The sequence below is a fragment of the Acomys russatus genome, chromosome 16, assembly GCF_903995435.1.
Source record: "Acomys russatus chromosome 16, mAcoRus1.1, whole genome shotgun sequence".
Lineage (NCBI taxonomy): Eukaryota > Metazoa > Chordata > Mammalia > Rodentia > Muridae > Acomys > Acomys russatus.
The window spans coordinates 45,389,398-45,417,267 of record NC_067152.1 but is presented as its reverse complement, the minus strand read 5'-3'; the positions used below and the strand labels follow the sequence as shown (position 1 = coordinate 45,417,267).

The 27,870-nt window shown below is 50.8% G+C and overlaps 1 protein-coding gene and 1 pseudogene across 1 annotated transcript in view; both read right to left on the bottom strand.

The window, feature by feature from the left end:
* Positions 1-27,870, bottom strand: part of Rptor (regulatory associated protein of MTOR complex 1) — a 298,025-nt gene that overhangs the window by 186,898 nt on the left and 83,257 nt on the right. The window lies entirely within an intron of this gene.
* Positions 8,257-8,996, bottom strand: LOC127200746 (60S ribosomal protein L10-like; annotated as a pseudogene).

Here is a 27,870-nt window from a genome sequence, read left to right as displayed (position 1 = left end):
GGTCATGCGGTACATTTAACTATAACACAGGACATTAATAAGGACAGCCTGTCACATGGTGACATGGGGGACCCTTCTGCCCTGAAAACTTCTTAGAACATGAAGCATACAAAATCTGCCTGTGCACGGCAGCAACAGAGGAATTACAAAGAGAAGGAAGCGCCAGGTGCTCAGTCCTGCCTACACGTACAGGACACGGCTATGTCAGGGGTGAGGCCAGAGAGAAACATCAGGGTCTTCACACACACAGACAACAAATAGAGATGACTAAGAAAACCCCCAAAACAAAACAACAACGGTTAAACAGGTGAGAGCTAGCTCAGAAGGAACTGTGTGGAACCCCACTGTGGGAACTGGCCAGCACACCAAGAAAACGCAGAAGCGTGGGACTTGAACAAGCACACACCCTCCTTCAGCAGACACCCAGCTCCCAGAGTCCCACAGTCAGGACAACCCCAGCAAACAACCAGCAAGCTCTGCTGGGAAATGAAACAAGCTGCTGAGGAAAAGGGGGAAGGGACATGCAAAAAAACTAAGAAAACACCATTACTGTGGGAAAGCCTCCCAGACACCCCAAGTCCTGCAGGGTATCTAATTAAGTTGTCATGCATGCCTGTTTGTTGTCACCTTTTCAGGGGATATTAACCAAAGGCCACCCTTTCGTGGACACAATAAAAAAAAGATAATAAAGTTGGGGCTCATGAGCCCAGGGAACCACAATCCTACCTCTACCAGAGGCAGCCACACACCCGGGCTTCCCAGGAGCAGAGCTGACAGCTAAATGTTCTGAAGGCTCCTTTGTTAAAACTTGGGCTAACCTGCAGATGAAACGAGTTGGGCAACAGGGCAGCGCTGAGCCTGGCAACGTCCCAAGGATGCTGACGCCAATGATGGGGAAAGGGGTTTACTTGCATTTATTCTGTGCTTTACCCTGACTTCCAATAGGAAATTCCCAGTGAAGAAGATTACAGAGCAGAGCATGGTGTGAACACCACAAACAGTCCAGGCGCCAGAGCCATGGTCTCCAAAACTATGGCAGAACCTACAGAAAAACAGTGCAAGGCTTTGCCTGTATGTGGACATTAGGACCTGATCTTTAAAGTAATGTGGATGTTTCTGTATAACACAGTTTATTAAACCGACATTTGATTTTTAAAAGAAATTAAAAAAAAAAAAAAAAAACCCGAGTGATTCCTACAGTGGTTTTGTTGTTGTTGTTGTTGTTTTTTAAAGGGTAAGTTTTGGCTACCCTGGGTCTTGGTGTTTCCATACGAACTGAGACTGCCTCTCCAATTTGGTGCACTGGAATTTGGGTGAGGACTGCACTGAGTCTGTGCTGCTTTGGGCAGGACAGCCATGTTCACAGTACTGCCCTCCAATCCGTCAGCACGGAGGACCTTCTACTCTCCAGCAGACTCTCAATGCCGTGTAGTTTTCATCTCCTCAGTTAGATGTAGCCCAAGGTTGTTTGTTTCTTAAATTCTACAGTGAACGAGACTGTTTCCTTGATTTCTTTCCCACTGTGTTTGTTCTTGGCATTTAGGAAGGCTACTGAGTAGTGTGTGCTGATTTTCCATCCTGCCATGTTGCTGAAGATATTTTCCTGTCACTCCCGGTTACCTTTAGAACTTAAAGGCAAGGCCTTACTGCACACAGCACAACACTTGCGTCACAGAACATGGAGAGGTCAAGCTGCTTGCTTCATCCCTACTGTCTAACATTCACCGTAGAAAGGCGCTAAGCATACTAAGGAGCAAGAGAAATTATCATCAGTCTTATGCAGCTGTAAACCCTAAAGGCAGCTCACCTGGTAAGACATGCACACTGGTGGCACAGTGTCATGGATGTTATACACTGGTGCCACAGTGTCATGGATGTTATGTTATGTTATGTTATGTTATGTTATGTTATGTTATGTTATGTTATGTTATGTTATGTTATGTTATGTTATACACACTGGTGCCACAGTGTCATGGATGTTATGTTATGTTATGTTATGTTATGTTATGTTATGTTATGCACACTGGCGCCACAGTGTCATGGATGTTATGTTATGTTATGCACTCTGGTGCCACAGTGTCATGGATGTTATGTTATGTTATGTTATGTTATGTTATGTTATGTTATGTTATGTTATACACTCTGGTGCCACAGTGTCATGGATGTTATGTTATGTTATGCACTCTGGCGCCACAGTGTCATGGATGTTATGTTATACACACTGGTGTCACAGTGTCATGTTATGTTATGCACACTGGTGCCACAGTGTCATGGATGTTATGTTATGTTATGCACTCTGGTGCAACAGTGTTGTGGATGTTATGTTTATGATATTGGATTTTTTTTTAAATTTATTTATTTATTATGTATACAGTGTTCTGCCTGCACATCTGCACACCAGATCTCATTATAGATGGTTGTGAGCCACCATGTGGTTGCTGGGAATAGAACTCAGGATCTTTGGAAGAACAGCCAGTGCTCTTAATCTCTGAGCCATCTCTCCAGCCCTCTGGTTGGATTTTAAATCCAATCCAGATGGTGGGGGAACACATCTTAAATCCCAGCACTTAGGAGGTCGGGGCAGACAGATCACGGAGTTTAAGGACAGCCTGGTCTATAGAGTGAGTTCCAGGACAGCCAGGGCTACACAAAGAAACCTTATCTGGAAAAACAAAACCAAAACAAACAAACACACAAACAACAACATTAATAATATCATCTATTTTACAAGACAGAAACCATCTTGGTACCATTAGTTGGGCCAAAACCCCATGGCTGCCTGGCTAGGTCATAGGCCCTAATGAAGAGCCTAATGCTATTATTCTGCTCGAGAGAATGTAGTAAGTGCTAAATGTCCCCTGAGCTCTTATCTTTACACCATAGATCAGTGTATTTTCAACGATGGCCAGAAAAGTTTCTTTTTGCAGTAGAAAAACTCAGTTGGGGAGTTAGAGACTATGGCATGCTCAGCGCCAAGTGGACCAGAGCACTAGGGTCATTGAGGGAAAATCTTAACAGGCAGAAGAAATAGATATCTGAAGCAAAAAGTATTTGCTAGGCACGACAATAAAGTTGTACACGTAAGCTCACAGGGTCTGGGGCTGCAGGACATGACCTGCAAGATCAGGCCAGCCGAAGTCCAACCATGAATGCGGGAGGCACTCAGAAAGACCCGGCCCATCTGAGAAGCGAAGGGGAGTGAATGACTGCTGGGGAGGCTACCCACTCTCCAGTGGATTGTCTCAAACTCATGCACATACAGGAAACACCAGCTGAACGCAGTGGGTGTTGGGGGAAGGGGATGGGGAAGAGAAGAGGGGATGGGGGAGGAGGGAGGGGGGAGGGGATAAGGAAAGAGGGGGGAGGGGATGGGGGGAAGGAACGGTGGCAGGCATATTTGATCAAAGCACATTATATGCGTGTCTAGGTGAATGTAGCAATGAGAACTGGGCATTCGGGGTTGCTCCTTCATCCCAGCACTCAGGAGACTTAGGTAAAGGGATCTCAAGTTCAAGGCCAGCCCAGGCTACACAACAAGACCCCGTGTCAAAACAAATAAGGAAATAAAACAAAATAAAGGACATGCCTTAACACTACTTGAGGAAGACACAGCAAGTGTCTGGAATATAAGCAGACAAGAGAGCCACAAGTGAAATCTAAGGCGCCTGTGACCCAGGATGTGGCTATGAGCTAGGGTTAGCCAGCACCCACTGAGAATGTCCAGAGAACAGCAGACAAGAGGCCAGAACAGGAAGGGGAGGCAAAAGTCACCCAGCCAAGAAAAGGTGACACAGCAGGAAATGGAACCCAGCCTGGCCCACCTCACGGACACCTACACATGTGAGCACCACAAGTGAGGAAGCAGAGGACTGAGATGTGGTGTGGGCGCTGTGGGACACTGCTTATCTGCACCCACCAAGGAACAAGTGGTCATGGTCTTTAAAGACAACAGAAAGATGTTCATGAAACCAAATACGAATCCCTTCTCCAGCCATAATGTGAGGTCTCTGGAGGAGTGGGGCTTTGCAGGCCCCAAACCTGAGACTCATTACTAGATTCCTGGATGGGAATCTGCCAGAGCCTCACTGACTACTTCCATCAGGATGGAGCCACGATGGAGGCTAAAGTCACGACTGCAGATGATTGTGTTAACTACTTTAATTAATTGACTTAACCAGTTCTTAACAAGAGAAATAAACAAGGTGACAATTCTGGATGCCAGTCCATGAGAGTCCACGTCAGTATATGAAAGCTTTAGAAAGCCGAGATTTAAAAGGTCCCTCCAGGTTCCCTAAGTCCTGTGGGCAAAGCACATTAGAGCCACACACGGAGCACTGGGAAGGGCTGCTTGCAGGGCTGGGCAATCTGGGGTACCTGCCTTGAGGGAGCAGTCAGGGTTCAGCAAAGTGAAATTCCTCTCGGGGTCTCCTCACTCAGGATCAGAATGTAGCTCATAAAAAAAGCAGGATGCTATCACGAGGGCCCGAGCGTGCGAGGTGCAAAGCCCATGTCAACCCTCTGAGGCCCGCCTCCACTGTATGGAAGGCAGGGGTGCTGATGAGGGAGCAGCCTGCGTGGGGCCTGGCTCTTCCCTGAGCTGCTCTGATGTCTGAGGAACCAATGCTGCTCACTGTCCACCGTGTGCAAACATCTAAAGGGAACTGCGAGGGCAGCACTGCTTACAATTCTGGTGTGCCCTCCAGTACGGGGTGCACACTTGTCCTCTCTACATCCTGATGGCACACTAACAACAGCCAGTCTGTGAGTGACACCAGATTGCTAGTGACATTAATTATAGCAATTAGTAAAGGAACAAATCAAATGATGAAATACTATCTGACATCAAAGTGACACAAGCGAATGTCAACACAACTCTGTAAAGCGCTGTGGGAGCGACACGTGGGTGCCGACTGGGCACTGCAGCGTCCATCAGTAGCCTGCACACCAGGCGATCTGAAAGGGGCTACAGTACAGTAGAGCCAGTGTTTGCCACGCACAGCCTCCACTCTCAAGAGAATTTAAAAAGCGGTAGTCACCCTTGGGTCACCTGACAGTTTCCTTTGTGTCCTGAGGGATGCTGCCCAGGACACAGACTCAGTACTGTGGACTGGGACCCTGCCTAATCCCACAAAGCAAGGTGTGAGTGTGATCAGTGAGACCACAGCTCTGAGGCAGGTGTGCCAATACATGTCTGTAACCCCAGCAACAGGCAGGCTAAGGCAGCACGGGCTGCCTAGCAAGGCCCTGTCTCAAAGAGAGAAATGGGGCTGGAGAGATGGTTCAGGAGTTAATGGCATTGGCTGCTCTACCAGAGATACCAGGTTCGATTCCCCAGGTCCTACATGGTGGTTAAAAACCATCCACAACTAGAGTTCTGATGCCCTCTCCTGACCTCCAAGAATACCTGCTACATGTACATGGTGCAAAGACATACATGCAAGAAAACATTCATATATATATATATATATAATAGATAAATCTAATAAATAATTTTAAGAGGGTAGACAGATATAATACAAATCTGAGAAAATAAAACAAGGTCTCATTATGTAAACTAAGCTGGCCTTGAACTCAAGAGATCTGTCTGCCCCTTCCTCTTGAGTGCTGGAACCAAATGCACCAGCAGAGCCAGATTTTTTTTTTTTAAACACTGCGTATGTACAATGCCTACAGAGGCCAGAACCCTGGAACTAGAGTTAAAAATGGTTTCAAGTTGCCATGTGAGTGCTGGGAACTGAACCTGGGTCCTGCTTCTTCTACCTGCTGCCAGCGTTTATCATTTTAATTGTGCTGGTTACATGCTCTCCACAGCTACATCCAAACAAGAAGTGCATTCTGAAATCACAGAATCAATGCGAAGTGAAAATGGGTGGAGAACTTCAAATGGCAGCCCTGGAGACTGCTTCAGACTCTACAGCAAGACGTCACCTGTTGCAGGATATTTGATCCCACTGTGAACCCCAAGATTGTGAGCTGTAAAAACTTGTTTTTTGTTTTTGTCTAGGGCTCAGCCCTAGAACATACCTTTAATCCAAGAAATTTCTGTTTATTGTAAACAGATAATTATGGTGTGGCTCAGCCCTGGCCCACGCCTTTAATCCTAGAGTTTTCTGTATACAGGATTTGATAAAGTTAACCCTAGGTCAAGAGGCAGAGCAAGAAACCAGGTGATAGGGATTAAAGTATAAAAGGGTCTTAGAGTTGAAGGGTGTTTTTTAAGACAGTGTAGATAAGAAGAGGCTTTTGAGCTTTGAGCTAGCAAGCTCTTTGGCTTTGGGGGTTTTGGGTTTCTTCTGGGATGTGAACGGAGTAGGAAGGGCAGCTAGGTGCTTTCTCTGCCTCTCTGAGCTAGCAGGTTTTCCTCTGGCTCCAGAGTTGATTTTCATCTCTCAGTCGCCTCCTCTCAGAGGTGTGGCTCCCACCTGCCATGCAAACAGAGCACTGGACAAGGGGCTCTGAATGAGCCCACACTGGGAGTTCCCTCTGAGTCACTGTTGCTATTTTGGTCAAACTGAATAACACACGACATCCCATCTTAGCAGATCCTTCTTCCGGCTGTCTGTGATGGAAAAAGAAAGAAGGAAAGGAAAGAAAAAAGCTGTATCTACATATGACTGTGTTTTGGTGTGAGTCACATCTGAGTAGACAGAAAGGAGAGGTATAGAACATTTCACCTCAGAATTACACCCCAGAGCAGAACAAGATGGACAAGACCATCCCCAAGACTCCATCAGAGGCTGCAAGACAGGGAAGGTGAAGGTGGGGAGATAATACTCAGAGTCAGGGTGGACATTTCCTATTCCAGGAAGGCTCTCAGGTGACACACAGGGAGTATGGACATGGAAAGGCAGGCCTCCCTCAAGACAGGTTATCAAGTGTGTTAGGTCCCAAAGAAATCGGAGCAAACTGTTCTCTTGTTCCTCAGTCCCTCTCTCTCTCCTCCACTCTCTTTCCTCTCACGGCCTGGTTCCGTCTTTGTTTGCTCTCCCTGCTCTGGACTCGCCCAGATGCCTGTGGTAGTTCTCTGCCGTCTCCTCCTCGGGCACCGAAGAACCACTCTGCCTCCATCTTAGGCTCAAAAACCACCTTACAGAAGAGACAAACTAAGTTCACTCCTGTTTATGATTAAATCTATTTCTCAAGGATTGGGCTCTGCCCCACCTGTAACCTTATCCACAAATGGTTCCGCACTGCCTGTTTCAGGAATGGCAGCCGTGTCTCTGTTGCTGTGGTAGGCCACCTTGCAAGCCTGTCCTTGTGTCGGGAGGCTGCTGCTATGACTAACTGGTTCTGCTCCTGTAACCCCTACTGTTTTGCCACTAAATCCATTTGGAAATCCCCTACCCCTGAGTTATAAAAACCTTATCTTCCTCACATCCAATGCTTACCTCCAAAACCCAACTTTGGGGAAGGCAGCCTGTGTATGCAAATAAAAGAGCTTGCTTTAATTAGTAATTTGGCTGTGATGATTTAGGTCAGTGGTCTTTCTCCTCCAATCTTTGAAATTAACACCATACCTAGGAGCAATTACATAATCACTTTGGTTAAGGAGAAGGTTTTTACTGTAGCTATGAGGGAAAGTACAGCCAGAAGCATCTGGAAGGGTCCAGACTGAACTGGGCCATAAGAGCCCACCACCGGCACTATGAATGATATTTTGCTATATTTGCAGACAGGAGCCTAACGTAACTGTCATCTGAGAGGCTTTACCCAGCAACTGATGGAAACAGATGCAGAGACCCACAGCCAAACATCAGGCAGAGCTCGGGGAGTCCTGTGGAAGAGGGGGAAGTATTGAAGGAGCTAGAGGAGTCAAAGACACCCCCAAAACCCTACAGAATCAACGAGCCTGGGTTCATAGGGCCCCACAGAGACTGAAGCACCAGAGAGCACATGTGGGATGGGACCAGGCCCTCCGCACACGTGTAACACCTGTGCAGCGGGGTCTCCATGTGGACTCCTTCTCTGATTGCACTGCCTGCCTTGGGTCCCTGTCCCCAGCTGAGAGGCCTCATCTGCCCTCAGTAGCAGGTGCACCTAGTCCTGCTCCAGCGTGATACGTCAAGGCCAGGTGATATCCAAGGGAGGCCTCCCCTTTTCTGAGGAGAAAGGGGGGAGAGGAGGGAAGAGAAGCTGCAATCAGGATGTAAATTTAATTAATTATTTTTTTAAAAAATCAGTAGTTCCATTATTTGGGGAATCAATTCTAATTCTGATATTGCCTTAAATTATTACTTTTTTTTTTTTTAAACTGGCTGTGAGATTTATTACTGAACATGATTTGGTAGGGTACAGAAGATCATCACAGTGGAAGGCCTCCTCAGGAAGGCAGGGCTCTCCACCTGTCCAGGGGACCACGATGGGGGACATATTTGACCCCACAGCCATCAGGGATGAGCCGCTTCTCAGCAACCATGTCTTCAGACTCATCTGCATTACACTTGGTGAAGCCCCACTTCTTTGAGGTGTGGGTCTTCTGGCGGCCAGGGAACTTGAACTTGGCTCTACGCAGAGCCTCAATCACATGCTCCTTATTCTGCAGCTCAGTGCGGATGGACGTGATGACCTGGCCAATGTGAACCCTGGCCACTGTGCCCTGGGGTTTCCCAAAGGCACCACGCACACCTGTCTGGAGCCTGTCAGCCCCAGCACAGGACAACATCTTGTTGATTCGGATGACATGGAAAGGGTGGAGCCTCACTGGAATATGAAAGGCATCCTTGCCAGAACTCCTCACCATGTATTTGTTGGCACAGATACGGGCAGCTTCCAGCGCTTCAGAAGAGATTGTTCATATTCATCTGATACCACGTGGCCACAAAGTGGGAATACATCAACTTTTGCCTTTTTTTGTCCCAAGTCAAAGATGCGGATTTTAGCATCAGGGACACCCCGGCAGAAGGGAGACTTTGGATATGGCTTGTTCTTACAATACCGGTAACACCGGGCAGGGCGGCGGCCCATAATGAAAACTGGATCGTCGGTGGCGCACCGGAGGAAAATTGACTTAAATTATTAATAAAGAAATCTCAATACACTACTACACCAATCAACCAAATCCGGAAAGCAATGGATATACTTCTGTTAAAATGTCAGAGTGCTCTATCTGCATGTACACCTGCAGGCCAGAAGAGGGCACCAGATCTCATTATAGGTGGTTGTGAGCCACCATGTGGTGGCTGGGAATTGAACTCAGGACCTCTGGAAGAGCAGACAGTGCTCTTAACCCCTGAGCCATCTCTCCAGCCCTGCCCCTTTTTTCCCCAATGAATATACTTACATAATCCTAAACAGAATAGAGAGGAAAATACTCTCATAAATAGAAACAAAAAGGAGTGTGTGTGTGTGTGTGTGTGTGTGTGTGTGTGTGTGTGTGTGTGTGTGTGTAGGGTGGACACACAGACCAAGAGTGCATGGCAGAAGTGGCAGTATAAAGAGAGCATGGGGGGGGGGGGGGGGTGCAGAAGGGGCCAACAGTGCATGGTGATTTCATGGCAGTATAAAGAGAGCGGGGCTGGGGGCGTGCGGGGGGGCGTATGACCAAGAGTGCATGGCTGGGCAGAGAAACTGGGGAGCAGAGTGAAGCCCTGGGATGGAGAGGTTAGGGCAGGCCACGTAGGGAGAAGGGGGTCAGAGGGGCCTCAGGCTGGGCAAGCCTGGCTGCCAGAGTGTGCTTTGGTATGCTAATAGGCACCACAGAGGCCATCTGTCCTAGGCTTCTTTGGGGCCTGAGAAAGAGGAGTCAAAGGGCCTCAGAATTTGCTATTTATGTCTCTATAAAACGTTTCTATTTACTACCAAGAGAAATAACAGGGAAATCATAAACCAAATTCAATCTTAGTGGTTTGCAAGCCCTGGAGGTGGCCAGGTCTCCACAGCAGAGCTGCCTCCTCCTGTTAATGCAAAGGGGCTGTTGTCCCTGGAGACGAGGCATCTTCAGGTGGGGGGAACCCTGAGAGAGACCAGCAGAGCAGGAATGCAGGGAAGGAAGCTCCCAGAGAAGGCAGAGGCTGACTCTCAGGTCGCAGCAACCGGGGCCATGCCTCCTCTCCAGCCAGGAGGGTACAAAGACTGACTTACTTTAAAAGCTTTCTCCTCCCTCAAAATCTTATTGGAAAACATGGGGGTGGGGGTTCAATTAATCTTAATGCATGTGCTCACTCTCCTGTTTATCCCTGAGTCCTCTAAGTGTGTGGACCGAAGGGCCCGGATGCCATCACTGCTCATGAGGATGCTCTCGCAGCACTCTCTTCCACAGAGAAACTCTTAACTTCCTCAGTTTTCACACAGGAGGGCCAACGCCTCATGGTCACAGCTCCAAGGGAATCCTGTCCCCAGCATTCACATTTCCCCTGAGTGTCACCAGATTCTGGTCCCAGCCTTCAGAGGGTAGATGTATGCCTCCCGCTCCTGCACAGCACACTCACTCATCGTAATGGACCAAAGAGCTTCAGAACTTCAGCTGTCAGAGCGATGAGGAGGGCAGGGCGAGCGGCTCAGCGGGACACGGCCTTGTGGTAAACTACAGAAGCACCCCTGCACAAAGCCAGGCATGCAGTGGTGGGGCCTGCAGAAGCAGGCGGGTTCTGTGAGTCTGAGGCCACCCAGGTCCACAGAGCCAGGTCCAGGACAGCCAGGACGACAGACACTGTCTCAAAAATAGAAGGTAGGACAGGGAGGGAGGGACAGAGGGAGGGAAAGACCCCACATAAAGTAGAGAGCACTGCAGAATGAGACACTCCCTGCCCCCCAGGAGCAATGCCCATGTGTTAGGCAGTGTCTGGGTTCACATGTGGACCGTCAGTTACTGGTGGAGACGGCCATGGACATGCGGAGCCCCCTGCTCTCACTTATCTCTTTTCTGCCGAGCAGTTTTTCTCAACCCTGTGCACCTCTGCACAGCTATCGAGCTGGATTTGTAAAGCTCCACTGAAAACTCAGCCCCTGCCTCCAGACAGCACCCCTCAACAGAAGTGTTGCTCTCCACAGCATACCCAAAGCCACAGAGCTGGAATCACTCCAGCATCTTAGTAAAATTAGGGATTCGTTATTTCTGACCTTGGCTCTAACAAGGTCTTATATTGTGCAACTGCAAAAAAAAAAAAAAGATTCAACCTCCTTTCTTACCTATCACACTGAGAGGACACATTAATGGACCAGCATGAAAGGCACTTCGGATATTAATAATGTGCCTCCTGGGGGTTGACAGGAATTAATTAATATTTTTAAGGGCTTTGAAATGAGAAACACTAAATTAAATGTCACCACACCACATAAGGCTTTGTTTCAAAATGAGGATGCCTGGAAAACGGCTCCATGGAGTGAAAGACACCGCAGCAGGGGAAACATGCAGTAGTTTGGGGAGTTTATGGGCATTTTCTTTTGGCACACAAAATGACAAAACAAGTCTCTAAAACATTACCTATCGAGTTAGGTATTCCTCCTGAAAAGCACAGCTCAAGATGAAATAAAACAGCTCATGGGGATTTTGGAGTCTGCAACAGAAGAAAAGAATCTAACCCTGAGGAACTTAGGACGGTGCAAAGAAAGCCTGGTGCTCTGGCCTCCATCTCTTTCCCAGGGCCGGCTCTGACAGACACGGCGGGGCTCCACATGCTAGTGAGGTCTAGGAAGGACTCCCGAGGCGCACCTCTGCAGTGCCTCCCGTGCCTTCACTGCTCCCTGACTCCTGCTCTCACAGGGCAGACTTCAGAGACTAGGTGCCAGGTGTGAGGAGGCTATTGCCTCCAACCATGTAGACAGCTGTGTAGCCTGAAGGAGAGACACAGCCATGAGGGAAGAGAAAGAGGGCAGGGCTCCACTCAAGTAAGTTTCCTCTTGACAAACCCCACGCTGGGCTTGGAAACCGCACGCAGCATGGCAGTGTGTCTTCTGCTGCTGTAGGGCTTCTAGCACCACTGTCTAGCACCACTGTCCTGTTCAACCAGGACTGTGGGAATGGTTCTCTTAAATAAATAGACCATGCAGTGTAGCGGCACCAGCCTTTGCAGGTGGAAGGCTGAAGCAGGGCTCAGAGCCTCCCGTTTCCTCCTTGTTGGGAGTTGTCTTAACCAGTCAGTCCAGCTGAGCTGGAGAGCAGCAGTAAATGCAACAAGGCCTCTGCTCCCTGACAGCTGCCCTCTGCTCCAAGCCCATGTGCTCAAAGTGAATGCCGTAAGAAGCACAGGCCCCCGCACGCATCCCGAAGCACCCAGCTCACCCACTCATCAGACAGCCATCAGCTAAGCCACTACCTCAGCGGCAGCTCTCCAGCCCTAGGCAGTACCCAGAGGATGGGTTCCTATACCAGACACACTGTGTGTCTCTGGGGAGACCCAGGAAGGCCTTAAGTAAGCAGGCAGAGGAGAGGGCTCCCTTAAAAGGGGAACCTGGGTATAAAGCCAACAGGAACCTGGGTATAAAGCCATCAGGACAGTTCTTTCCTGCAAAGGCTAGGGCTCACAGTGCATTCCATATGTCAGAACATAACCTTTAGATTTCTCTTCAAGAGTGGAAAGTGAGGAGAAAAAAAACAAAGGGGAAAACATGGTGGCAGAGCAAGCAGAGCTGAGCAGGTGAGTAAAGAGCCTCTCGGCTAGCGACATGGCTGTCTTCTGTTAATCGCTTCCTTTCCCTTTGGAGAGAGACAGCCATGAAGATCCAGAGCCACACAGCACTCCTGCAGGGAGCACACCAACACACACAAGTGCACACAGCAAGATTCCCTGTCTCCTTGCTCTGGCCTCGCCGGTCTTCAGGCTGTTTCCTGGAATCCCAGCAGCACTCAGCCCAATCCCGATGGTCAAAGAGATCTTCCCAACCAAGTCCAGCAGAGGCAGATCTCTCCCGTGAAAAGCAGTTCCGTGCCATTGGTCCTTCCTCTGGCTTTCCTGCTGTGCTAGTTTGCGTTCTATTGCTGTGGTAAACACCATGGCCAAAGGCAAGCAGAGAGAAAAGGGTTTGTTTCTTCTTAGAGCTCACTATCCATCAGGAAGGGAAGTCAGGACAAGGCTCAAGGAAGGAACCTGCAGGCAGACACTAAGGCAGATAGCACAGAGGAGCGCTGTTTGGTGCTTGCACGCCTACCTTTCATACACCCAGGAATACTATAATAGGCTGGACCTCCACAGCACAGACTTGCCACTGGGGGGGGGGGGGGTGAGGGTGTAGGGGGGATGTGGCAGCAGGGGGGAGAGACAGGAAAACGCAAGCAGAACCCATGCACACATGCGCCCTCGGATCCTGTCTCTGGATCGATGCACATGTCACATGTGTGGGTGAATCACACCTAGACTACCTTTACTTTATACCAACCCTTTGCCTTGAATTAGCTGGGTGTTCTGCCAGTGCTCAGAAGTCTCTACGTAGACCTTGGAGTTGACTGTAGAGCAGATATTACGTAACTCAGGCACTATGTCCACTCTCAGAACAAGACTCCCGTGGAGGTGCTGTTCTGTGTGCCCTTTCCTCTGGTACCATCACCACAAGCCCAGTCTCCCACCTCAATGCCTTCATAGAAAACAAACAAACTAGCTCATGCTTTGTACATGGACCCCTTGGGGCTCTGCAATGTGAGCAATGGCCTGGGCTGCACCCAGAGGCCTGAAGACCCCAGGCTGCTGGGACAGTAGCAAGGCCCATGGCAGCTGGCTACAGCTCAGCCAATAGCCTGATTGGGGTGTGGGGAAATGGTGCTGGACAAACCACCAAGCAAAGCTGCTCACACAGCAACAGAGGATGGACATGGCATCTTCAGCATCCCTGAGCCACCTTCCCTCCAGCTCACCTGCTAGCCTTGGCCAGACACCTCTGCGGCCGGAGTCCCTGGACTTCCAATGAGCCTTTAGAATGATTGAGTTCAGAGGAAACAGGCCACTCTTCGGCTGGTCCCAGCCTCATGCATCGTTCTTTGGAACGTGCATCTGGTCTTCGTATTTCATGTGACTCCTCCTCCCACCCACCCGCCGAGATAGGCTTTCTCTGTGTAGCCTTGGCTGTCCTAGTACTCGCTTTGTAGACCAGGACGGCCTCCAACTCACAGAGATCCACCTGCCTCTGCCTCTCAACTGTGGGATTAAAGGGTGTGTGCCACCACCATTCAGCTATGTGTTTCGTTTGAAATGACTGCTAAAGATGACCCTGGTTCCAAAAGCACCAGAGATGCCCCCTTTTGTTCCCCTTGTGTGAATGTGACAGCTCTTTCTGCTGCACTGTGTATGCCATGGAGAGTTCCAGAGGAGAGGAGCAGGTGCACCCAAGGCGAGGAGCCACTTCCATGAAAGGCTTCCGGCTTCCGGCTTCCGCTCAGCCCCAGGCCAGTGACCTACGCACCATCCAACCTACAAACTTTCTCTTTGAAACCCCTGAAGAGCACAGGACAGCCTACTAGTGTGGCAGTGCTTTCCCTGGGCAGGTGGGCAGCCAGTGGCAAGGTACGTTCGGGGGCTTTCTTCCCATCCCCCCTTTTCTCTTGCCGCCACACTACAGGACAGAGACTGTGGCACTCCCTGCTTTACAGACAGGAGGTCTCACAGCACACAGATGGCAAAGCAATTTCAAAGCCAAAAGGTAGGTTCCAGCCTTACAGCTCTGGCACCAGAGTAGACCGGTGCAGAGTTTTTATATTGTGCAAATGGGAGGAAGCAGGAACAAGCAGAACAAAGGCACATCTGCCAGGCAGGCCTACCTGCTTATGGTCCATCCACCCCACTCAGCCTGGCCCTAGGCTCTACGCCTCCAGTACACAGGACACAAGGAAGAAAGGGGCCACACAGAGGGGCTCTGCCCTGTGAGCCTGGCAGGAACATCCAGCTGTTAGCAACACTGATGCAGAAGGGAGAGGATCTGTAAGTGTCTCTCTTCCCTCTAGGCATTACTCAGCAACAATTCTATCCTCCTTGATTTGAAAAAGAAACAGAAGCCCCCAAAAGAGAAACTCCAGCTTGTAAATCAGGCTACTGCACAATAAAGGGTTCCCTTCACTTCCTGGGACCTACTTACAGGGAAGGCCCCATGTAGACACTGGAAATACTGTTCTTAGTTGCAGCCCCACCCTGGAACTTCGGTGACATCTGTAGTGTGCTTGGTTGTCACAACCACCAACTAAAAAGTACAGGCCAGCCTGCAACTATCCCTACAACATGCAGGGGTGTGTCCACCTCCACAACAAAGCACAAGCCCAAATGAACAGCTCTGAGTTTGAAAAAGAACAGAGCTTTAAGCCGGGCGTGGTGGCGCACGCCTGTGATCCCAGCACTCAGGAGGCAGAGGCAGGCAGACTGATGTGAGTTCGAGGCCAGCCTGGTCTACAAAGCGAGTCTAGGACAGCCAAGGCTACACAGAGAAACCCTGTCTCAAAAAACCAAACCAACCTACAAACAAAGAACAGAGTTTTAATTCTAATGAGGACCTGAATTCTAATCTGATATAGAGAGAAACACTGAGAAGAAAGCCATGTGCACAATGTCCACCGTTTATTTAAGACAGAAGGAAACAAGTCTTATGTACACATCACACATGACTAAAATATTTAAGTGTTGCCTGCTGGGGGAAGTGGGGGGGGTAGCTAGAAAACAGGACTAGCAACCAGATTTTCCTAACGTCTTTGACTATCTCAACTTTGGAGTTGAGATAAACTTTTCATAACTACAAAGCAAACCTAATTTTGCTATTAAAGACCTTAAAAGTTTGAGAGGTAGCTAAGCAGTTCGGCCCACTTGCCTTTCCCGCAGAGGACCTAAGCTTGGTTCTGAGCGCACTCCTGTCAGGTGGTTCAGAGCTGACTGCAACTCCATTTTCAGGGGATCTGATGCACTCTTGTGGCCTCTGTGGGCACTGAACACACATGATGCACACAAGTACATTCAGATGGAAACACATACACAGAAAAAGAGGAAATTTTAATTTTTAAAAAGGCTTATGAATGAATGTTAGTCTAAATGAGCACGCCTGGCACCCGCAGAGTTACCCACTGGAGTTACAGGTGGTTGTGAGCTCCCGTGTGAGTGCTGAGAACCAAATTCAGTTCCTCTGCAGCAAAAACAGCAAAAAGGATTAACCACTGAGTCATCTCTCCAGAGGTTAAGAATAAATTAAGAAAATAATTTTTCTTAAGTTGTAAGCAAAATCAAACAAATAGCGAGAAGACCAAGCCTATTCCATTTTGAATCAGGCCACCAAGTTGAGCATTAGCTTTTGGTTTCCCAGAAAGCCTCATTAGACTTCTCGAAAAAGCCTCAGGAAAGGGGCAACCAATCAATGACTACCCCAACATCTGGCCTAGATATGAGGTGATCGTTCCTTCCCCAAGGCTGGAACATCGGGAGCATACATGTACCCTTTACATGAACCCAACCAAGCCTAACAAAGGTTGGATGACCACTGCTGGAAATCCCCTACTTGGCTTTAAAAGGAGCCTGCAAGCTCCTCTCAGGGTTGCCGCCATTTTGTATGGATTGCTGACCCTACACACCAGCTGCTTCTGCAGAATAAACGCTCTTTGCTTTTGCATTCGAGCCTGGGTCTTCCCTCAGCGATTCTTGGACCCTCACAACAGATTTGATTCCACACCCAGGTAGCTGTTGAAAAGACAGAGTTCTCCCTGGGGACCATAACACAAGGTAAAGTGCCCACACCTGCCCCCTGGCATCAGAGGCGAGCACACAGCTGAGGACAGCTCTCAAAGGCCACCAGTGGGACGGTTGCCATCATTTCTGACATTGTTGAGTACAGCGCAGGGTTAAGGGAGGACTGGGATGCTGGGGTCCATGAGAGACCGGAACGTTCACAGGTAGGGAAAGCACAGCTTCAAGAACCATAGGATTGCCGGTTTAATCCTAGAATTTGGGAGGCAGAGGCAGGTGGATCACTGTGAGTTCGAGGCCAGTCTGGTTTACAAAGTGAGTCCAGGACAGCCAAGGCTACACAGAGAACACCTGTCTTGAAAAACCAAACAACAAACAAACAAACCCAGCCCCAGGATTGGCAGGTGCTATTGCACATCTCTGATCACAGCGTCAGGAGGGAGAGGCAGGCGGATCGCTGTGAGTTCCAAGGCCAACCTTGTCTACACAGAGAAGCCTGTCTCGAAAACCAAAAAATAAAAAAAAATAAAAAAAAGAGAGAGAGAAGGAAGAAGAAACCACAGATCAAAAAGAAGTCTTGGAGTCCTAATCCTGAGTTGGAAGGGCTCATAGTGGGCTTTATCTCTAAAGCACCCCTGGGGCTGGGGATTAAGTTCTGTAAATATCACATTTCAGTAAGAAACAAACAAGAAAGAAAGAAAGAAAGAAAGAAAGAAAGAAAGAAAGAAAGAAAGAAAGAAAGAAAGAAAAGAAAAAACCAGAAACAAATAACAAACAAACAAGCGAACAGAAAACCAGGGACTCCTCAGAGATAGGGACTCCTCAGGGCCTGGGACAGAAGATGCACAGAATGAGCAGAGTGCTCTGATTGTGAGACCTAACAGGACAGGAGCAGTCACAGACTCCTGGGCCTGCATCAAAAGGCCTAGGGCCCATTTGTCAGGGGCAACACACAGTGAATGCCGACGACTACACACTGCAGGGCTAGGCCGCACACATGCCCTCACCCCTCGCCGGCTACCTATGAGAAACCTCCTGCTACTTTGAAGTTAGCATGGAAAGGGCAGTAAGCACTGGCTTCCCTGTATGTAGTGACTTCAAGCTATGCAGTAAGAGGCGAGGAGGTGTACAGAAACTACCTGGTTACCTAGCAAGGAGTGAGGACAGAAGCACTGTGTCCTTATCACGCATGCCCCACGCCCTCAGCCAGTCAATCACTGTGCTAGCTTCTCACAACACAAGCACACACCATGAGAAGTTTGCAGTGTCACTCCTGCCCACCAGAGTCTGCACAAGCTTCCAGGTTTACCTGTCACACAGAGGAATCCCAGGGGCAGGTGCCAGTGCGGCTTACCATTGGGGTCAACAGACCCCCACACACATTAAGTTCTACAGGACGCACAGAAGCCCGTTTCTTTGATCAGTTCACTTAAGGAAAGGACAGAACGTGGAACAGGCCACAGGACAGACTGACTAAAAGATTAAGGCTGCGATCAGCAGAGCAGACCACTCAGTCGGCGATGCCCTCATCTGTAACCGATGCAAACAGATGTGCATGTTTAAAGAGCCCCTTACCTTTAGGCATGGATGGAAATACTTACACTACAGATGGAATGACACGAGCCAGATGAGAAGATGGCAAACAGGTGGGTGAGAGGCGGTTGAGGATGGACACAGAGAAATTACTCAAGACAAAAAGTTTACAAATATACACAACCACAAGTAAACAGGCAAATGAGCAGACATTTCTCAACAGGGACAAAGCATGGCCAGACCAAACATGCTCACATGAGGCGCCTTCCCAGGAGCAGCCAGATATATGAGGGAGGCATCCAGTTGGGTAAAAATCTTTACAGTGCATTTAGCAAAAGCAGGCTGTGCTGGCTGGCACGGCAACTGCACATCATGTAGAGTCGTCTGGGAAGAGAGGACCACAGCTGAGAGAATGCCCAACCACGCTGCTCGGGGTCTGCCGCTTTCTGCATTACTGGCTGATGTAGGAAGCCCCGGCCACTGTGGGAAAGGGGTCCTGAGTGTATCAGAAAGCAGGCTGAGCAAGCCATGAGCAGCAGGCCGTGAGCAGCACTCCTCCACAGCTTGAGCTCCAGGTCCTGCCCCTTATCTTCCTGACTGGAAGGCCTAGCCTGATGTTCCCCAGGGACGGGAGTCCACGATGAAATAAAACCTTTCCTCCCCAGGTTGCTTTTGGTCACGGCATTTTATCACTGTGATAGGAATGCAAGACACAGACACATTCCAGAAAACACATTTCATGCATGCAAACTGCTACTCGGGGGCTTAACAATCATCTCCAGGGCCACACACAAAGAGAAAGTGTCAAGTGTGTGAGCATCTTTGGTTTCTCTGCACAACAACATGGAAAACACCCAGGGCCCCTCTGAGTCCCAGCTGAAATGCAGGCAGGATCCTGGAAGTCAGCGTCACCTAAGCAACAATGCAGACTGGCCCATCGTCTCCTCCTCTGCTCGCCCTGGGCCCCAGTGGCTGGAAGACAAAATGGGCGCTGCCTGCCGCTGCAGAGCAGAGCATTCTCCCTACAGGGCTGCACAGACTCAGGGGGACACTGCTGCCAATGGGGACATAAAGTGCACGGTGTCCCTGACCAGCTGCTAGGTGTCTGAGGACAGGACATTTACTGACTCCTAAGGTCAGCCTACGGCCTTGAAAATGCTGCAGACATGCTCTCAGCACACAGGGACAACTGATAAATGCGTGGAAGCACTGTAAGCACTATTTTTAGGCCAGGCCATATCCAAAACCCAAAGTGCCCATTTATTTGTAGCAGATGAGAGCCAGAAAAGGTCTTGTGTTTTACATATCACGTGTCATTTCTACCCCACATACTGACTCCCCACGGTGCCATGGCTGGGGACAGCAGCTGACTTGAGCTTCCACGCATGAGCTTACTCAGCAGAGACCATCTGTGCCCCTGCCCTAGAACTACTAATGCAGAAAATGAGAGTGACAAATCAGCAGAGGAATCACCCTAGTAACTTCCTGGGCTTTCTCAAGAAAGGCTGGCAGGCCCTCAGGCATCAGATCTGACCAGTGAGACCACAACGGCCAGAAGAAGTAATGTTTCTGGAGCAAAGTTCTCTTCCATAAGAAAAGGGTGGCTGTTCCGCCTTCCTTCTCGCTTTGGGCAGTTGCCAGGGTGTAATGTGTGGCACTATAGCTGCCTCACCATTACGAGAGAAACAAAACAAAACAAGAAAACAGATCGCTCATTCAGAACCCTGAACGGCAGCTGTTGAAACAGCCATGTGGGAACCACAGCCACTGCTGCTGATCCAGGGAGAGCAGGCAGCAAGGCGAAACCTCATGACAGCCTGTGACCTTAGCAACTGTTTAGTTCCTCTGTACCTGTACATCTTCCTCTGCGAGACTGGAGGAGGGGAAGGGTGTAAGCACAGCACAGCCTTTGTGACAGCTGAAGGAAGTAACAAAGAAACCACTCCACGCAGCAGCTGGTGCGCCAACAGCACTTTCTTGGGCAGTGAGTGCTTAGTGCGCAGCTGGCAGGCACCGTGACCCTGTAGGCCTGTGCAGCCCAGTGGCCCTGCTTCTTCCCCCAGGGGACACAGCTCCGGGGCCTCTTTCTCTCTGTGCTTTTCCTATAGCCTGGCCTCTCCTGAGCTGCGATCTTGTGCTTTCAGGGCCTTTGAGAGTCACCTGCCAGGTTCACCTTCCAGTACCGTTCCCACCTCATGCTCCTCCAGTCTGGGGCACCCTTCTGAATTCCGTTTCCCCCAACACAGACACTGAACACACTGACTCACATAGAAAAGAGTAGGAGGGAATGGAGATGAGCAGATGAATGAATGTTCCTGCCTGTATCAGAAAACCTCGAACACATCTGCAATCACCATGAACTGACAACTTTCAAAACTCAACGCTAAGAGCCAAGAACATTTAGAAAGTACTTTACAGTGACTTGAACTCAGATCTGAAACTTATGAGCCCCTAGTCCAGAAGCACTGGGCTCTGGGTAGAGGGGACCCCTAATCTGAACAGAATGGGTGACCTGGTGCTTCAGAAGCCACAGCAGCTGTGCTTATGTAGAACACATTTCTGAGTTGCCATCCTCAGTGTGTGCTACATGCTAACACAGCAACACTGCACGGCAGCCCTGCGCCTCCAGTCACAGGACATCACATGACCTGCACTGACCCTCCACTTTCCTTTCCTCTAAAATTGGTATGGTGCGTCACTTGAGCACACATGAGCAGGAAGAAATGTGCCAAATACCTAACACCACTGACATGGATACCCCACCTTGCTCCACCAACGATAAAGTACCGACAATGCAGAACACATAACGCATGCACAGAGAAAGCCAGCATGGGTGGAACCTAGGTCTACAGAAAGCAGTACAGAAGAAGTGCTGCCTCCTGAGAAGGCGCCTGCAGGATGAAGGAATGGGATTTTCAGGGAGTGGCGCAGCCGCCAGGCTGGGAGACATGGCTGAGAGGGGAAGCAAAGGCTGCACAGGGACCTGAGTGAGGCTCTGAAGGGAGGCTGGAGTGCGGATCCAAGGCAGGAGGCGACATTTGGCAAGGGTGCTAAATGACCCATGTGCCGAGACAGTGCCTGTCCTGAGGCCTTTGGAAGAAGAAGACCACAAGACTCTGTCTCAGCACTGAGAGGCGGCTGAGGTGACAGGCTCAGAAGTTGATTGTTTCTCTTTACTGAGGTAGAAGAGCAGAAGAGCGGCCATCAGAACTAACTAGAATTGGCAGGTGCAATAAGCCATGTGATTTTGGCCCTTGCAGCCCTGCTTTTAAAGTTAAAATAAATTTCATTCAAGATTCAAAATAAATTACATTTAAGGATCCAAAGTAGAACAGTCTAAGGCTCAACTGCAGCGGTCTGGTTTGGTAAGGCCAAGCGTAGCAGACCCGCACCTCACTCATCACTCAGCTGGAGTCTTTCCAACCTGGCCAGGGAGAACACTTTCTAGGAGGTGGACACACCTGGGGAAAGTCTGACTCTGCAGAAGTGAATTCAGAGTGTGAGCCCAGGTCTTACTACTGTCTTCACTCCATGGCACAAAACACGGTTACACTGACCCTAACCTACAGACTGGGGCCACAGAGTGCCCAGCTCGAGAGGCTGCTGTGGGGCTATGCCGTGTTCTTGCAGCAGGCGCTGACCTCACATCTAGGCATGAGACACTCCAAATACAAACAAGCTAAATCACATCTCTGTAGTAGCTGCATATTTTGTTTGGTGGATTTTGTTTTCTTTTCTTTTGTTGATACAAGGTCTCATTATGTAACCTTGACTGGCCTGGAACTCTAGGGATCCACCTGCTGCCGCCACATTGAATGCTGGGATTCCGGGTGTGTGACACCACGTCTGGCTCTGCATCAACTCACTGAGTCATGTGGTGTCAGACGTGTACAGCACGTGTGGATGTGATGTCATGAGGAACTGTAAAGGTTTGATTGAGTTACTCTGAATGAACTTCTAGCCTTTATTTGTCCCTGAGATGCTCACAGGGCGGCTCAGTCATCCTGAGAGGAATGCAAACCCACTCCACACCTAGAACCCCCAGCTCTGTTCTCAGTGTGAGGTAGCGAGGAATACAAGGATATTGGCGCTATCACCCAGGAACTCAGAGAATGTAAACAAAATTATTAATACAAATGGGGGGGGGACTAACACGAAATAACAGATGGCCCAGTGACACTATGGTTCACCTCAGAGGCAACCCTTAACAACAGGGACCTGAATGTGGAGTGTTCCCAGCATGCTTAGGGGCCTGTGCAGGACAGTGGTTGATACTGATGGAGTGTCCAACTCTAAATGTGAGTACTAAAGTCCCCAGAAGAGGTATGAATGGCTCCCAGGAAAAGCAGAGTACACAGGGGTGTGCGCAGGGTGATGTCCGTGTGTAAAAATGATCCAAAGAAAAAAGACTAAACAAACACAGGAAAGACGACATTCCTAGAGCGTGTGGACACAGTGGAGATGGTGGAGAGCGAGGCAACTGTTACACATGCTTGATGTGCAAATCTCTATCAATATTTTATAAATTAAAAATATATAATTTGGACTGGGGGTACAATCCTTATCCAGCATGCCCATCTCAATTCTATAAGAAAGAAAGAAAGAAAGAAAGAAAGAAAGAAAGAAAGAAAGAAAGAAAGAAAGAAAGAAAGAAAGAAAGGAAGGAAGAAAGGAAGGAAGGAAGAAAGGAAGGTAGGTAGGTATATATAATTGAAAATAAGGGAGAGGGAGGGAGCCACAAACCAGAATACAAAAGAAAGCAAATGACACACACCAGAGAAGCCAATTCACACAGAATCCCTAGCACTGAGGAGACTGAGACAGGAGAATCCTCAAGAGCGCGGAGTCCAGAGCAGGCCACAGAGTAAAACCCTATCTCAAACCTCCTCACAGCCCGCCAGGGAGCAGCATGAGCACGGCAGCAGAGGAAGAAACCAAGGCTGGGCACTGCAGCCAATACTCTGGTCCAGGTATGAGGTACTCCTAAGCACAGGCTGAAGTCAGGCCAGGTTTGGACACACAGTGGCCATCTCCCCGACATCTTACTTTTAATTTTGAAGTAATTTTCAATATTCAGAAACACGGCAAATCTAGTACAGATTCCCAAATGGAATTCGCCCATCCCTCTCACCTGCGGAAGCATGCACACTTACAGGTGGCATCAACTGAGTGGTGGGGATGGTTCAGTCAGTAAAGGGATTGCTGCACAAACACAAGAACCTCGGCTCACACCCTTAGGGCCATGGGCTATTTGCTAAGGCCAGGTGTGATGGCCCATGCCCACAGTCTGTAGAGCTTGGGGTAAAGAAAAGAGGATCCCTGGGGCTCAGTGACCACCTAGTTTTGAAAAGTCAGTGAGATCTCAACTGAACGTGAGAGACCCTGACTCTAAAACTAAAGTAGAGCCAGACAAGGTGGCAGTTTGAGAGAGAGTGCCCCACAGGCTCATACATTTGAATGTTTGGTCTCTAATGGGTAGGACTGTTTGGGAAGGACTAGGAGGTGTGGCCTTGTTGGAGGAGGTGTGCCACTAGGGCCGGCATGCCAGACCCAGCCTGCTTTCTCTGCCCCACCCCTACTCTCAGATCAGGACACAAGCTCTGAGTCAGTGCATCAGCACCATGCCTATCTGCTGCCTTGCTCCCTGCTGTGATGGCCATGGATTCAACCTCTGAAACTATAAGCAAGACCCAATTAAATGCTTTCTTTTATAAGTTGTCTTGGTAATAGTGTTTCTTCACAGCAATAAAGAAGTGACTAAAACACAATGCAATTTCCTTATAGAGCAAGAACAGCCGCTATGGGGAACAAAGCAGCAGGCATCTTTCCTAGGGCTTATTTGGGTATTCTTTAATTTTTCTGAGACAGGGTTTCTCTGTGTAGCCCTGGCTGTCCTGGACTCACTCTGTAGACCAGGCTGGCCTCAAATCAGTTTCTCCTGCCTCTGCCTCCTGGGTGCTGGGATTAAAGTCCTACACCACCACACCTAGCTTGGGTGCTGCTGCTGCTGCTGCTGCTGCGGCTGCTGTTTTTAAGGTAATCAAGATTACAGATTCAGGGGCAGCTTCTAAAGAAAATGACATCAAAGGTGAGACTGGAAGTGTAAACACATGTCAAAGAGGCAAAAGAGGCCCACCCGGCAAAGCTACAGGAAAGGTCAAGGACACCAGAAAGCTCAAAGCAGGGCTGAGGATAGGGACTGTGAGAAGCCACGCAGACATGGGGAGCAGGACCAGACAAAAAGGAAGCTTTGTGCTCACTTGAAGAGTTGAGACTTTGTACTAGACCCTGCCCCCAAAATAGCCATTAAAATGCTCTAAGCTGACCAAGAGTTCTCTGAAGTGAAGCCCACAATGTCCCCAGAGGGAGAAGAAGTGGGAAAACTACAGTTTTAGAGTAACTTTGCCAGATTTTAAAAGAGGAGAGATAAGCTCCGAGAGCTTGCAAGGCACTGCGTCCTGGCAAGCAAAGCCCGGCGTGAAGCAGGCAGCACGGCTGCAAAGGGCAGGACAGCACTGCTAAGATAGGAAAATCACTCTCAGCACAGTAAGCTCACAGCACAGCACACCATGATCAACACTGTGTGTGGGGGGCACCTCCCAGCTGTCAGCCGAGTGTGTGGCCAGCTTCAGTGCAGGCCTCGAGTCTCTGCACACCAGGGTTTTCCAGCCCTGCCACAGTGCTGACTTCCACCAGAAGATGCAAACAAGTGTGCAAACTAGGTCATCACCTGTCCTGGCTCTAAGGCTTGGAATTTTATTTTCAGATAGTGATGGTAAATAAACAAAAACACATGAAAATTTCTATGCATAAAATTATGAATTGTCACGTCAGCTGAGTTTTTCTTTTGACTTTTTGAGACAGAATATCTTATGTAGCCTAGGCTAGCATAGAAGGGCAATCCTCAGCTGTGCCGCCTGACCACCGGGACAACAGGTGTGTGCCATCATAATGGCTCAGTCAGCTTTTGCTGTTCTTCTAAAATAGCTTTATGCCCGTTGGGGCTGCCTTAGATACTACGTGAGTTTTGGCAGCAAATTACGAAAAACTTTACGTTTCCAGAAATTTTGTATCTCGTGTGGCAGGGCTGAGGGTTTAGCTCAGTGGTGGACCATGTGTCTCAGCTGCATGAAGCCCTTGGTTCCATCCTAATAAAACTATCCCCAAATAATAAAAATTTCAGGGCTGGAGAGATGGCTCAGCGGTTAAGAGCACTGGCTGCTCTTCCAGAGGTCCTGAGTTCAATTCCCAGCAACCACATGGTGGCTCACAGCCATCCACAATGAGATCTGGTGCCCTCTTCTGGCAAGCAGGTGTACATGCATGCAGAATACTGTATACATAATAAATAAACAAATATTTTTTAAAAAAAAGAAAGAAAGAAAGAAAGAAAGAAAGAAAGAAAATTTCCCCACTTTGTTTAAAAAAAAAAAATTTCAGATATGGAATTGCATTGTGGCCCAAACCTCCATTTCCTTTTTGACAGCTTTCTTAAACCCCTGAGGAAAACTAACCGAGTAGCAATGACAAGGACCTGACAGACAGGAGTGAGACATCCTGTGGACTGTGTGGGCTGCAGGCTGTGTGGGCTGTGGGCTGTGTGGGCTGTGGGTTGTGGGCTGTGGGCTGTGTGGGCTGTGGGCTGTGGGCTGTGTGGGCTGCGGGCTGTGTGGGCTGCAGGCTGTGTGGGCTGCGGGCTGTGTGGGCTGTGGGCTGCGGGTTTTGTGGGCTGCGGGCTGTGTGGGCTGTGTGGGCTGTGGGCTGTGTGGGCTGCAGGCTGTGTGGGCTGCGGGCTGTGTGGGCTGTGGGCTGCGGGTTTTGTGGGCTGCGGGCTGTGTGGGCTGTGTGGGCTGCGGGCTGTGTGGGCTGCAGGCTGTGTGGGCTGCGGGCTGTGTGGGCTGTGGGCTGTGTGGGCTGTGGGCTGTGTGGGCTGCAGGCTGTGTGGGCTGCGGGCTGTGTGGGCTGTGTGGGCTGTGGGCTGTGGGCTGTGGGCTGCGGGCTGTGTGGGCTGTGGGCTGGGGCTGTGGGCTGTGGGCTGTGGGCTGGGCTGTGGGCTGCGGGATGTGTGGGCTGTGGGATGTGTGGGCTGTGGGCTGCGGGCTGTGTGGGCTGTGGGCTGTGGGCTGTGGGCTGCGGGCTGTGTGGGCTGCGGGCTGTGTGGGCTGTGGGCTGCGGGCTGTGTGGGCTGTGGGCTGTGGGCTGTGGGCTGCGGGCTGTGTGGGCTGTGGGCTGTGGGCTGTGTGGGCTGTGGGCTGTGGGCTGGGCTGGGCTGTGTGGGGTGTGGGCTGTGGGCTGTGGGCTGTGTGGGCTGGGGCTGGGCTGTGGGCTGTGTGGGCTGTGGGCTGTGGGGTGGGCTGTGGGCTGTGTGGGCTGTGGGCTGGGGCTGTGGGTGTGGGCTGTGTGGGCTGTGGGCTGGGGCTGTGGGCTGTGGGCTGTGTGGGCTGTGGGCTGCGGGCTGTGTGGGCTGTGGGCTGTGTGGGCTGTGGGCTGTGGGCTGTGGGCTGTGGGCTGTGTGGGCTGTGTGGGCTGGGGCTGCGGGCTGTGTGGGCTGTGGGCTGTGTGGGCTGTGGGCTGTGTGGGCTGCGGGCTGTGTGGGCTGTGGGCTGTGTGGGCTGTGGGCTGTGGGCTGCGGGCTGTGTGGGCTGCGGGCTGTGGGCTGTGGGCTGTGTGGGCTGTGGGCTGTGTGGGCTGTGGGCTGTGTGGGCTGTGGGCTGTGTGGGCTGCGGGCTGTGGGCTGTGGGCTGTGTGGGCTGTGGGCTGTGGGCTGTGTGGGCTGTGGGCTGTGTGGGCTGTGGGCTGCGGGCTGTGTGGGCTGTGGGCTGTGTGGGCTGTGGGCTGTGGGCTGTGGGCTGTGGGCTGTGTGGGCTGTGTGGGCTGTGGGCTGTGGGCTGTGTGGGCTGCGGGCTGTGTGGGCTGCAGGCTGTGTGGGCTGTGTGGGCTGTGGGCTGTGTGGGCTGCGGGCTGTGTGGGCTGCAGGCTGTGGGCTGCGGGCTGCGTGGGCTGTGGGCTGCGGGCTGTGGGCTGTGGGCTGTGTGGGCTGTGGGGCTGCGGGCTGTGGGCTGGGGCTGTGTGGGCTGCAGGCTGCGGGCTGTGTGGGCTGTGGGCTGTGTGGGCTGTGGGGCTGCGGGCTGTGGGCTGTGGGCTGTGTGGGCTGCAGGCTGTGGGCTGCGTGGGCTGCGGGCTGCGGGCTGTGTGGGCTGCGGGCTGCGTGGGCTGCGCGCTGTGGGCTGTGTGGGCTGTGGGCTGTGTGGGTGTGGGCTGTGTGAGCTGTGGGCTGCGGGCTGTGTGGGCTGCGGGCTGTGTGAGCTGTGGGCTGCGGGCTGTGTGGGCTGTGGGCTGCGGGCTGCGGGCTGCGTGGGCTGCGGGCTGTGTGGGCTGTGGGCTGTGTGGGCTGCTGGCTGTGGGCTGTGGGCTGCAGGCTGTGTGGGCTGTGGGCTGTGGGCTGCAGGCTGTGTGGGCTGCGGGCTGTGTGGGCTGCGGGCTGTGTGGGCTGCAGGCTGTGGGCTGCGGGCTGTGGGCTGTGTGGGCTGTGGGGCTGCGGGCTGTGGGCTGTGGGCTGTGTGGGCTGCAGGCTGCGGGCTGTGTGGGCTGTGGGCTGCGGGCTGTGGGCTGCGTGGGCTGCGGGCTGCGGGCTGTGTGGGCTGCGGGCTGCGTGGGCTGCGCGCTGTGGGCTGTGTGGGCTGTGGGCTGCGGGCTTGGGCTGTGTGGGCTGTGGGCTGTGTGGGTGTGGGCTGTGTGGGTGTGGGCTGTGTGG